This window comes from Pleurodeles waltl, chromosome 9 (genome assembly GCF_031143425.1).
Source record: "Pleurodeles waltl isolate 20211129_DDA chromosome 9, aPleWal1.hap1.20221129, whole genome shotgun sequence".
NCBI classification, from domain to species: Eukaryota; Metazoa; Chordata; class Amphibia; order Caudata; family Salamandridae; genus Pleurodeles; species Pleurodeles waltl.
Genome location: NC_090448.1, coordinates 70,465,608 through 70,478,893, shown reverse-complemented (window position 1 = coordinate 70,478,893; position 13,286 = coordinate 70,465,608). Strand labels below are relative to the sequence as shown.

The 13,286-nt window shown below is 45.9% G+C and overlaps 1 protein-coding gene across 2 annotated transcripts in view; it reads left to right on the top strand.

Moving 5' to 3' along the window:
* The window catches only part of IRAK2 (interleukin 1 receptor associated kinase 2), a 277,952-nt gene that overhangs the window by 115,181 nt on the left and 149,485 nt on the right, over positions 1–13,286 (top strand). The window lies entirely within an intron of this gene.

The window sequence follows — 13,286 nt, the reverse complement described above, 5'->3', positions numbered from 1 at the left end:
AAAGTTCAAACTGTATCCCGCAGTCCAAGGATAGTCACAGTCCCGCTTTGCAGAAGATTTTATAGAGCTATGCTCTACTTAAAGCAGCTTTTGATTTCTTGCAAAACACACATTACGACTGTAAATCGTTGGTTTAGAATTAAAAGGGCCATCTGGTAAATTATGTCACAGTATGTCTCAAAGCCAAAGCTAACATCAGATAAGCAATCTTCTGGAGCTCCTACTGTTAGTAGTTGTTAGAAACACATAACCGGGCTGGGCAAGGAGAAGTATTATTTTACTCTACTTTAAATAGCCTATTCCTTGCCATGCTCACTTCTACATGCACTGCTGCTTCTCATACTGACATGCAGTGGTGCATGGTGACGTTTGAAAGTGGTGGGACTTAAAACCTGCCCCAGATTACAGCGAGCAAGACCATCTTCTACTAGGAGAGTTTGGGAGTGAGGGGGTTTTCACTCACCAGAGAAAATTTTGGAAACAAAAATGGAGCCATAAGATGCATATCAAAGCACAATGTTGACATAAAACTGTGAAAAGCTGTAGTCTGACAGAGCACTCTTTTAAAAATCTAGTATTTTCATGGTGCAACAATCCAATGAAACCAGATGCTTCGGAAGAGTTGACCCTATTATTTCGTCTAAGTGTGCATGGGGCTGGCCTATATATGTAAATAGTTACCAAGTTAGCATTTGGCTATAGGTGCCCTCTTACGCCAGTTATGTACAACATATCAGTGTCTTTAGCTATTGATGTCATCCATATAGCTTGGTTGTCCCATATGTCGAAAGTTACCTTTAGTGCAATGGTTCCCAACCTGCTGTCCACGGACCCTTGGGGGTCTGTCAAACCTCCTCAGGGGGTCTGCGACTGCTTAGAAAATGTATAAATATGAATAGATTAGGTCCCCAGCTTTCTGTAATTACTTCCAATAATGATTCAGTGGGGGTCCTGGGTTCCAGTAATGACAAAGTGGGGGTCCACAGAAGTCAAACGGTTGTGAACCACTGCTTTAGTATGTTGGGGCCAGCATTTTTTCTTGGTTTCTCACCCCCCCAAAAAAAAACAATAGGCCACAATTGTCCCGCCTCATGCAAGAATTACTTTCAGTATTCACGTGCCTACATTTTGCCACAGGCGTCTCCTATCCTAAGAATTCAGGAATTACCTCTAGTGTGCCAGTATTTTGCCAGGGGTACGACATAAACAAAAAATTACCATAAAAAATGCCAGCATTTTGCTATGGGTGGCTGTTATGCCATGAATTACCTGTGGTGTGTCAGCCTCTCCTGCCACTGGCAAAGCGCGACATGGGGTTGGGCACCCAATCTCTTTTTTAGGGCGCAGCCTATATACAAAAGACATCTTAGGGAGTTTCAGAAAGTTGACCTGGGAATGCATGCTGCCCATAGCTTGCCATTGGCTTTACGGTTTGTAACTCCCATTTTCTTGCTTTCCATTTGCTGACTTAGGCTCTCCAGGTTCACTTTGTCTCTCCCATGCCCAAACCTTATTCACAAGTATCCTTCCTAGAGCTCCCTTTCTATAAACCGGCCTGTAAATCTGGTTCTTATCTCATCACATTTGTTGTGCATTCAAAGATGGCGGTCAAATGTCAAGCTGTTTCTTGAGGGAGCCTGGTGTTTACTTTGTTTTCGGCTGACATCAAAGTGAGAGCTTTTATAGGAAAGAGGAATGCAGATTGCTCTCCCCGTGAAGCAGGGGTGTAACAAGCATCGTAGGACCGGTTTCAGGGTATCACCCTTCATCAGCCAGGCTAGCTTGAATCCAGTGGCATAGTGGGTTCCTTGCTTGCTGTGCCGCTGGATTAAAACTAGTCTGGCTGATGAAGGGTGATACACTGAATTTGGTCCCAGGAAGCTTGAATCCTGTCCAGGGAGGACCTGGCTGGGCTGGACTGCTTCTATATGGGGCAGGGTCAAGACTGATTTGCATTTGGCTGGGTCTGAACTGGGGTGACATGGCAAGCAAAACAACAATGTATTAAACCCAGATCTGTGACTGGGGGTGAGTGTTTGAAAAGTTTCAACACTTGATCCATCACTTTATTTTGTGATGTTGCTATGTGCGCCCCAAGTGGCAAGAGTATGCCCAGACGTGGGTCCCTTGCTTGCTGCGCCTCCGGATTCAAGCTAGCCTGGCTGATGAAGGGTTATACCATGAAACCGGTCCCAGGATGCTTAAATCCTGTCCAGGGAGGACCTGGCTAGGTGGTTCGGGCTGGACTGCTCCCAAATGGAGCAAGGTCAAGCCTGATTTGCATATGGCTGGTCTGAACTAGGGTGACATTGCAAGCAACATAATGATGGATTAAACCCAGATCGGTGACTGGGGGTGAGTGGTTGAAAAGTTTCAACACTCCGTCCATCATTTTATTTTGTGATGGTGCAACGAACAGAAGGTTACAGTGTTTTCAGCTGATTATTGCCCTTTTGCTTTTTTGTACATTTGTCAATCAATCAATCATTGGATTTATAAAGCGCTCTACATACCCGTGAGGGTTTCAAAGCGCTGGAGGGGGTGTAGGGGGGGGAAATACTGTTACTGATCGAAGAGCCAAGTCTCGAGGAGTCTTCTGAAGGTGAGTAGGTCTCGGGTCTGTCGTAGGTTGGTGGGGAGGGAGTTCCAAATTTTGGCGGCGAGGTATGACCAGGATCTGCCGCCGGAGGTCTTTCTTCAAATGCGGGGAACGAGGGCGAGGTTAGTGGAGCGGAGTTGACGGGTGGGGGTGTTGAAGCTGAGTCTGTTGTTCAGGTAGGCTGGTCCGGTGTCGTGGAGCGCTGTGTGAGCGTGGGTAAGAAGCTTGAAAGTGGTCCTCTTGTCCACGGGGAGCCAGTGGAGGTTTCTCAGGTGGTGGGAGATGTGGCTGTGGCGGGGTATGTTGAGGATCAGCCGGGCGGAGGCGTTTTTTATGCGCTGGAGGCGTAGTAGGTTTTTTGCTGGGATGCCTGTGTAGAGTGTGTTGCCGTAGTCCAGTCTGCTGCTGACGAGGGCCTGTGTCACCGTTCTTCTGGTTTCTGTCGGGATCCACTTGTAGATTCTGCGGAGCATGCGGAGTGTGTTGTAGCAGGAGGAGCAAACTGCGTTGATCTGTTTAGACAAGGTGAGGGAGGAGTCGAGGATGAAGCCCAGATTGCAAGCGTAGTCAGTTGGTGTCGGTGGGGTTCCTAGTGCGGTAGGCCACCAGGAGTCGTCCCAGGCGGAGGGGGTGGGTCCAAGGATGAGGACCTCCGTCTTGTCCAAGTTCAGTTTCAGACGGCTGCTTCTCATCCATTCGGCGATGGATGTCATTCCCTCGTGGAGGTTGGTTTTGGCGGTGCGCTGGTCTTTGGTGAGTGAAAGGATGAGCTGGGTGTCGTAGGCGTAGGTGAGAATGTTCAGGTTGCGTTGTCGGGCCACTTGTGTGAGGGGGGCCATATATATGTTGAACAGCGTCGGGCTGAGGGATGAACCTTGGGGGATGCCGCAGATGATGTCGGTGGCTTCGGAGAGGAAGGGGGGAGGCAGACTCTCTGGGTTCTGCCGGAGAGGAATGAGATGATCCAGTCAAGGGCTTTCCCTTGAATTCAGATTTCTTGGAGGTGTGATTTCAGGGTGCGGTGGCAGACTGTGTCGAAGGCGGCAGATAGGTCCAGGAGGATGAGGGCTGATGTTTAGCCATTGTCCATTTGGCGTCTGATGTAGTCTGTGGCGGCGAGAAGGGCGGTCTCAGTGCTGTGGTTTCGCCTGAAGCCGGACTGGGAGGGGTCCAGGATGTCGTCGTCTTCGAGGTGGCTGGTTAGTTGTGTGTTGATGATTTTTTCAATCACCTTCGCTGGGAAAGGGAGTAGTGAGATGGGTCGGAAGTTCTTGAGGTCGTTGGGGTCTGCTTTGGGCTTCTTGAGGAGGGCGCGGATTTCTGCGTGTTTCCATCTTTCCGGGAATGTTGCTGTTTCGAAGGAGATGTTAATGACCGTCCGTAGTTTGGGGGTGGGAGGGCGATGGTGGAGCTGGCTTTGTTGTATACGTGGTGGGGGCAGGGGTCTGATGGAGATCCTGAGTGGATGGAGTTCATGATCTTGCGTGTCTCTGTGTCGTTCAAGTTGGTCCATGACGTCAGGTGGTTTGTGCAGGTGGGGTGTTTGGGGTGGGGTCTGGTGTGGGGGTGGGGTTGAAGCTGCCGTGGAAGTCGTGATCTTCCGGTGGAAAAAGGTGGACAGTGCGTTGCAGAGTTCTTGGGATGGAGGGATGTCGTTGGCGCTGGGGTTGGAGAGTTCTTTTACAATGCTGAAGAGCTCTTTGCTGTCGTGTGCGTTGTTGTCCAGGCGGTCTTTGAAATGGGATCGTTTGGCTCGTCTGAGTTGGTGGTGCTTGCGGGTGGTGTCTTTGTGGGCTGTGAGGCTGTCGGTGTGTGTTTGAGGAGCTATTCCTTTTTTAGCTTCCGGCAGTCGAGTTTGGAGTTTAGGAGCTTGTCGGTGAACCTGGTGGCTTTTTTTCTGGTTTGGTTGTCGGTGGGTTTCTTGAGTGGCGTGAGGGTGTTGGCGCAATCGTTGATCCACAGAGTGAGGTTGTGTGCGGCGGTGTCTGGGTCGGCGGGGTCGGGGGGAGGGTTCTGGGAGAGGGAGTTTGTAAGCTGGTCTTCTATAACTTTGCTCCAGCATCGGCGGGGTGGTTGTTGGGTGCGATGGTGCTCGGTATGTTTCTTGTAAGTGAAATGGATGCAGTGGTGGTCGGTCCAGTGGAGTACGGTGGTATGGTTGAAGGTGACGTGGGCGCTTGAGGAGAAGATGGGGTCAAGCATGTGGCCAGCAATGTGGGTTGGTGTGTCGACGAGTTGTCTGAGGCCGTGGTTGGTGAGGTTGTCGATCAGAGTGGTGGAGTTGGTGTCGTCGTTGTTCTCCAGGTGGAAATCTAGGTCCCCGAGGAGGATGTAATCCGTTGAGGTGAGTGCGTGGGTGCTGGTGATGTCGGCGAGGGATTCGCTGAAAGGTGCTCGTGGTCTGGGGGGGTCTGTAGATGAGCGTTCCTCTGAGAGTGGTGTTGGGGTTGGTGTGGATGTGGAAATGTAGGTGTTCGGCGGTCTTGAGGGAGTCGTCGGTGTTGGCGTCGATCTTGAGGGTGGATTTGTGGGCGATGGCTATTCCTCCTCCAATTCCGTTGGTGCGGTCCCTACGGATGATCTTGTAGCCGTCCGGGATGGCTATTGCGATGTCGGGCGCCGAGGAGTCATTCCACCAGGTTTCGGTCAGGAAGGCTACGTCTGGGGCGGTGGAGTTGAGCAGGTCCCAGAGCTCGATGCCGTGCTTGCGTGCGGAACGGGTATTGAGGAGTATGCAGTGGAGGTGGTTAGTTCCGGTCTTTGTTGGTTTTGTTGTTCTGTCGCAGGTGAATCTGCAGGTGCGGCATGAGAAGGGTCCGTTGGTGTTCCTTGGTGAGGACTGGAAGCATGCTGTGATGCGACCGGGATTGAGGGCGTTGAGTTGGTCGGCCGTGTAGCGGCGTCTGGAGGAGCAGAGGTCTCGCGGACCAGGGGGTGTGGCGCTGGGCACGGTCAAGGCGCAGACGGGCTTGCCTCTGGCACGCCAGAGGACCACCATTACGAGGCGAGGGAGGAACAGCTGAGAAGCGGGAGGGAGCGGCGAATAGGGGTGTGAGGGGGGCGGGCCGCAGGGAGGCAGCGGCGGGGAGAACAGCTCAGAGGGAGCCGGCAAGGGGAGCACACAAGGGGCAAAAAGCGGCAGAAAAACCTGAAAAAAATGCACAGAAGGAAACTGAGGAATGAACGACACAGTAATTCAAGGCACAGAAAACGAGTCACAATAACATGAACGGCACAATAATTCAAGGCTCAGAAAACGAGTCACAATAACTTAAAACGGCACAAAGCACAAGTCTAGTGAAGCTTACCAGAGCCCACTAGACACCAGGGATGAGGTGCAGGTGGATGAGGGACTCAAACACGTGATCGGCAGCGTGTGCGGGGTCAAGGACAAGGGAACAGCTTGGTGGTGCTGCGGACGTGGGGGAGCGATCTCCTGACCAAAATCAGGTCAGAGGTTTGTAAATGTTTTACTATGATACAAGACCTTTTCTATTTGTGAGTAAGTATCCCATTGACATTTTATGATAAGAAAGGTATTGCATAAACATGCTCAACTTTGTCTTTGGTGGGAATTGATTGGCTATTTTAGGCTATTTTTAGAGAGGCCTTCTTAAACTTCGGTGGCAGAGGCTTATTAATTGTTTTTGAAAACAGTTTGTTTATCTCCACATTATGCATAAGAATTGGTGGCATTACTACCTTTTGTTAGAGTCTGGGTATTTCTCTCCCATAAAGCCGGGGCACACGTTGTGTTAGTTAGTGCTTACGGGGTATTAGCAGGTCCCTTTCTAGTGGTAATGTTTGGAGTTTTAGGTGAACTGCAATGTTATCTTAATTTGTGTTCCATCAAAACATGATTTATTTTAACCAGAAGTTTAGAGCTTTTCTGATTTTTAAATGCCTGGATCTGGCTGTAATTTGATCTTGTCTTTTTCAGTAGCTTGTCATACACAACAAATTAAAAACCTTTTATTAATTATGCTCTGCGCCTTTTGAAACCTTTGTGAATGAATTCCTCAGGATCACAGAACTTCAACATTCTTAAACACTGAAGTGTATGTAACTTAAAAAACACACATGAAGCGGACCATAACTCATAATTGAGACAAAAAGCAAAATCACCAAGCCCTTCTGAAAATGGTGATGAATGCTCGGAGATGTGAGTGATCATATCACGCACATTCTGTGCTAAAATATTCATCCACTTCCAGCAGAGAAAAGCACAAACTCTATCAGCGCATGCATTGCACAAATCTTTTTTAGGTTTCACCTGCTTGCGCGCTGGGCTTGGGAAATTTTTTGTGAATTAAAAAAAATCTTAGAGGGGGCTTAGAACCTGTTACCACTGGCTTAGTCCAATGTCGCTCTAATTTATATGCTTCCGATTGGCCAGCACGTCCTCTGCTTTCACTTTCTGCTCCATGCTGCTTAGGCATCCTGCCGTTCCTGCTATTTTGTGGAGCCTGGACCAAGTACTCCCTCCGGTCACTACAGTCTTTCCACTGGCTACTTCACTGTGAGGCACTCTTTTTTTTTTTTTTACTTTTGCAGAAGCATTGAAAATGTATGTGTCTGAAGTCCCTCTGTTTCAGCCCTGACCTCCTCTAGTCTGGTGCTTGCTGAAGTGTGAGGTGCTCGGCGGCATTTCTTCTTATTATTATTTTAAATCAGTATAAACAGCCGTTGGTCATACCTTCCTTTTTATTGCTTTCGAATGATACTCATTCTTACTAGAGTCTCGTTTATTTTTATTTTGTCGTCTTTCGGTTCAAAAAGCTGAGGTTTCTGGCAGTTTCCTTGCCACAAAAAACAGTGCTGATTTGAAGAGATTGTTCTCTGTTCACTCTGAACTCTTCATAGGCAGTTTTAGATTTCGCACAGAGGCGAGAGATTAGAGAAATCCCACAAGGTGCAGTTTCGGAAGCCAGATTTAACTTTCGGATTCCAATGATCGCCGACCTGCCCCGCCCCTTGGGCATCCGTGTCTCTTTAACACATACAAATGGTGCACATTAAGAGGTTGGGGAGAATATACGTTGCACTCATTTTTACATTGCATAATCACACGAGCCATGTATTGATATGTACAACCCCGCTAGTCATATATTTTTTTACATACATAGTACATATCTAGGGGTTGGGGATTATATTTTTGTGATCTCAATTCGCAACCACACAGACATATTAGGGAGATCAACCTATATTAATGTGCACTCCTAGAAACCTAGGTATCTCATCAGAACACATACTATGTGTACGCTTTTGTTTCAAGTCAGTCTTTCATTTTTTACTTCACTGGCTCTCATGTTTTAAGTTACACTATTTGATACATGTTCACGAAGCACACTTTAGCGCTGGGTGACTGCTATCTTTGCAAAGCACAGTGCATTCGTTTCACGCCCTGTTCCATCAGGTCCCTTTAAAGTGGTGGAAGCTGCGGATTGGTTTTGGCGTCGGGACACCCCGTCACTATTTTTACTTTCGGGGACATGCACTATGAATATTTTCGCAGGTAGGCGTCATGCGTGATACATCACATAGTAAGCGTTGCTAGTTTGGTGGCAAGTTGCTAATGTCGGCACACGGCTGAGCAGACCTCCCAGAGTTTGTTTTCAACACAGGAGTATAAAAGGCACATAAACCTTTGGATTGACGCAAGTTACTACTTCCATCGTGTGAAGTAATTGAGTAATTCTGCATTAGACACCCAGTTTTCACAGCAGTTTGACTAGTGGTCACATGTTTTTTTGACTTTTGTTTTTTTCGCTTGTATATTTCAGTTTTAAACACCTACGGGTGGTGCATGTTGGTCGTCGGGTTCCCCGAGCCTTACTTGAGCGGTGTCTCACGCATAAGCTTGTCAGACAATCAAACTCACGAGAGCATGCACCGCATGTATTTTGCACAGTCAGATGCCCGCTCGGACGAAAGGTAGAGCTAGATCCTAGTCACTTCTTGTTGACACGCGGTTGTACAAGGTTTGCGGTGCGCAGTGTCTTTTACTGAGTGAGTCAGTACCTATACGGCTATATTGTTTGTTCCATAGATACCTCTGATGAAGGGTCATGGTCCTGAAATGCATTGGGAACTGACAAAGGTATTGTTTATTATTGGAGTTACCAATTAATGAACGCCGCTGGATGTATTCTGTTTTTTTAACATATTAACATTTTGACTACAAAAGTGATGTGGAATGCAAAAATCTTGCACTACTGGACATAGCAATTTAATTCAATTAATGACAAAAAAATGATTATCAAACTTTGTGAATGAATAGTTCGTAACGTACAGCAAAAAGCACTCAGGTTTGGAAGTAGTGTGACCCGGCAAGGGTGCTCCCTAGTACCAGCACTCGAGTTGATGTTTAACTCACGGTCCCACATTTTTTGATTGACTTTGCCTTTGAAGCCTTCCTGAAGGTTAGAGGGTGCAAACCATGCGAGACATTCAAAATGACTCACTTGATATTCTGCTCAGTTATGTGATCGCCCTTCTGCGGGGTTTCTGCATGTTTAGATCCTCTGCAAGGCCCCCCCTACCAGCAGGCCCTGGAGCACAATAGGCGTTGTGGTAGACCAGCGTTTCCCAACCTTTGGTCCGCCGACCCCCAGGGGTCCGTGACACATTCCCAGGGGGTCCACAGGCCTGGACCGTCATGAAGGCACTTCCCAGCTGGGCCCTCTGCAGAAAAATGTGCGTGCTTTTTTATCTGTTTTTTTTATTTGTGCTACAACTTTAAAAGCACTGCAAAGTTCAGTGTAAGCTTTCGGGACAAAAATAGGAGTCAACTCTGGTGATTAATGTACCTGCTGGAGAGATGGGAGTTTGTCTATTGGCAGATTTGACTCATTGGAGGTAGAGCAGATGGTTAATATGCCAGATGCAAAGAACATGTATCATGCAATGAACCACATTTTATGTGCATAGCACAGTGGGTTACCACTTTTGTCACAGAGATTCTTTTGATATTGTGCAATTCATAAGTCACAATCATAATCTAGCACAGTGAGTTATGAACTACCAACAAAGAACTACATGGAACACATTAGAAAATTATATATTTTTCCAATTCTTTCATTACTGAAAAAAAAAAAAAAAAAAGTTTGCCTGCATAGGAGTATGCTATTATTAAAGTCAAGGCTAGCCACTGTGTTATGTTCTGAATCCTGAATTTGTGTTTCTCCAGACCAAGCACTCTTAGAAAATGCCTAACAGTATGGATGAGGTGAATCCTACACCTTGTAGTCCCCTGTAAAGTGCTTTGCCACCCTGCACTGGTATGAGAGGTGCTACAAATCAAATTAAATACATGTGACAGAGAGGCTATGGAGAGATGAGAGGCCTTTATGGTTTTACTTCCTTTGCCCACCACACATTAAATAAAAAAGTTTATGTATCAAAAAAATAAAAACAAAAATCGCTTGGGAAATGTAGAATGTGGCTTGAGGATTCAGCTTTGCTAATAAAACCAAACATTGAAAAGTTAGTCCCCAAGATGCAGCACCAACTCTCCCATTAAAGTTTTCCAATTTTTCCAATTTTTTCCAATATAAAATAATTATATGTTTACTAATTTGAGTATTTGTTTGGCATGTACTTGTTAGTGTATTTTTTGGCGAATTACTGTTTTAATGTTTGAAATTTAAATCGTACAAATTTCTTGGGGGTCCCCGGCTTCCAGTAGTGATTCAGTTGGGGTCCTCAGGAGTCAAAAGGATGGGAAACACTGATGTAACACAGTACCGCTGATGGGATTTTGTGCTGTGAGCGCCATGACAGCCACGAAGCGCAGACAAAAGAAAAAAGTATTTTGCCTACGGTGAACTATATCAGCAATCATGCAATTACCCCTGTAACGGGGCCGGTGTCCAAGGCGGTAACCAAACCACCCCAAGGTGAGAGAAATGTAAAGCATTTACCAATGACATCAAGTGATTTTTGAAAGGCAAGCCCACGAATGAATGAAAGTGATGGGCCTGAGGTGGGTGTGGTTAAAAGCCGACTATACTTACAACAGGTCAAAGCGCGCTCAACCTAAAAATAAGAAGGTAGGAGCATCATGGCTCATTCCAAGCTTCTCCACTCGCAAGTCATGGCGCCTCCTCACACTCAGCTAAGGTAATAAATAGCATAGCTGTAGGTCTGCATCTTATATGTATATATTTTACACCTGATTTTCCTCAGTGCAAGATCTTGCTTATACTATGCAATATTTCTTCTAATGAGGCTTCTCCAACCAGTAGCTTATGGGCTACTGGTAGCTCGCCAGCTACTTTTAAGTAGCTCTCCTGTGTGCAGCACATCTTACTAAATAGGAAGGTCTTGAGTGGTTAAATTAATATATGTACACCAAACTTGAAAAGCATGTATTAGAGATAAAAAATGTTTGTATTTACATAATGAATTGGTACCAGGGGTACTGCAGGTACGGCTGTTATGTACTATCAATGTAGAGGCAATAGAAATGGATATATAATTTTTAGGGTCGAACTTGAGTCGCATGCGATTGCGCATGCGTTTCGCTTGCAAGACGCTTTAGGAGTCAAAAAAGGACTCTGAGCCTGTTCACGTCAGTTGTCTTTCATTGGTTCATGGGCTTGGCTGTTAAAATCTGCTTGCTTTCATTAGTGGAAGGCACGCATACGTCATGCCTTTTCCGGTGGTTAGCCCTCCTCGAGCGCAGCGACCAAGTAGTAAAACATGCCAGGCTCGCTGTCTCCCGTCCGGTTTGTGGACTACTTTTAATCTTTTGTTTGCAGCACAATCTCGCTTCGCAGAAGTCGAGTGCTTTGCATAAGATCGACTATGTTACATAGTTAATTGCACTTTTGGCGATCGGTTCCATTACGAGTGAACTGTAGCTGTTTTTTTATTTCAACGTGGAAAGAAAAATCGGGTTGTTTTCTGTGTTCGGCCAGCGAGAGGTGAGCACTTCCCACTTAGCGTGGCACCCGATTCACGTCTGCCACGCTTCAATGTAGAGGCGCATTTAACATGGGGGCTCTCTCAGGAACCATGTAATATCTCTGAGCACCCCTAACGTCTAGTGAGCAAGGAGCCACTGTATTGGAGCACTTGCATTTACGTCATCTGTGGGACACAGGCTTGAAAAACAGCGGGGCTCATGCAGCCTTTCATTCTTATTAGGTCAGTAGCAATCATGTACGCCTGTCGCAGTTAACACTTTGGCCATCTTGAAATATAAAATTCTCACTGCATATGTAGGTGCTACCTCCCAGCTGGCCATGGCTCGCGCGCACTGTGTGCTGAATGGAGCTGTGTCTGCAATGAGAGACGTGTTCCTTTTTATTGCTTCCTGTAGCGCTTTAGGCAACATTTCACTCCTTCAAAGGAGTACATTCTGTGCAAACAGCGAGTGGCCCTGACCAGAACACGTTAAGCAATGTCTGATGTGGGCAGAGTGTATTCTTCACAATGCTCCTTACCCCATGCCTGCCTGTCCTGAAGCAGGTCCCCCGGTTTGTGCATCCGTTCGGTTTCCCAGGGTTGATAACAGGGGTTGAAGGAGTTGAGTGCCTGAACAAGAAATTTACACATAGTTCTTCTGTAAGAGGTGGTGAACACTGTTATTTTAACATTTTATGTAAAACCATACCGTATTTGCCTCACACATCGCTCTGTACACGCATCTATTTCTGAATACTGTCTGGCATGTTTTATGTCGTAATCTAAGGGCAAATTTATTTTTGAAATGTACAGTTTTTTTTTTAACTTTCTAATGAGACATGAGTTCTTTTTTTAATTTCTAATGAGTCATTCGGTTTTTTTTTTTTGTAACTTTCTAATGAGACATGAGAAAGGTTGTTACCTTTCCAAGAGAAAACTATCTCCTATTCCAACTGGTTCTAAGAGTCTACAAAGTCCTGGATACTTAATAGGTCTGCAAACAAAATAGTCTTCATTCATTTCTAATATTACTTTCCTGTTGTTTATTTTAATTATTAGGCATGGATCATTAACGCAGGTCTAGAACACATTTAAAACTGCTTTCTGTTTGTGTGCTGTTTAAAGTATGTACAGATATGGGCTAAACATACCAGCTTTAGTTGATTTTGCTTATTTTTGTACCTGTTAAGACATCCAAATACCAGTAGAAAACTGATCTGGTGGCAAATCTAGATATGAGGTATTCTTGCTGCGAGTTTCTCGTATTTGACACACTAGTGAATCGACAACCACAATAAAAGGTGCATTAAAAAGGGGGCTTTCTCAGGAGCCATGTAATACCTCTGAGCACCTCTAACTTCTTGTGAGTAAGGAGCCTTTGAATATCCAGTGTATTGGAGTGCTTGCATTCACGTCATTTGTGGGACACAGGCTTGAAAACCAGCGGGGTTCACGCAGCCTTTCATTCTTATTAGGTCGGTAAAATGAATACCAATGAGTTTTGTAACACGAACGCCTGCTAAGTAGAGAGCTACAAAAGGACAACATCTTTCCATGCCATTTCTAACTGTATATCCCGTGTTCTTCATTTTTTTTTCTCCAATTTAGCAGAAACCAGAATTCTTGGTTTCACAGTCAATACTAGGAATAAAAAATGTATATACAACTTGAGGACACGATTGTTGACCAAGTGCTTAGGTTTAGGGGTGGCTCATCCTAATGGGGAAGAAAAGAAGTACATGTCTATCTGACTAAAAAGGCTCCAGTAACATCCGGA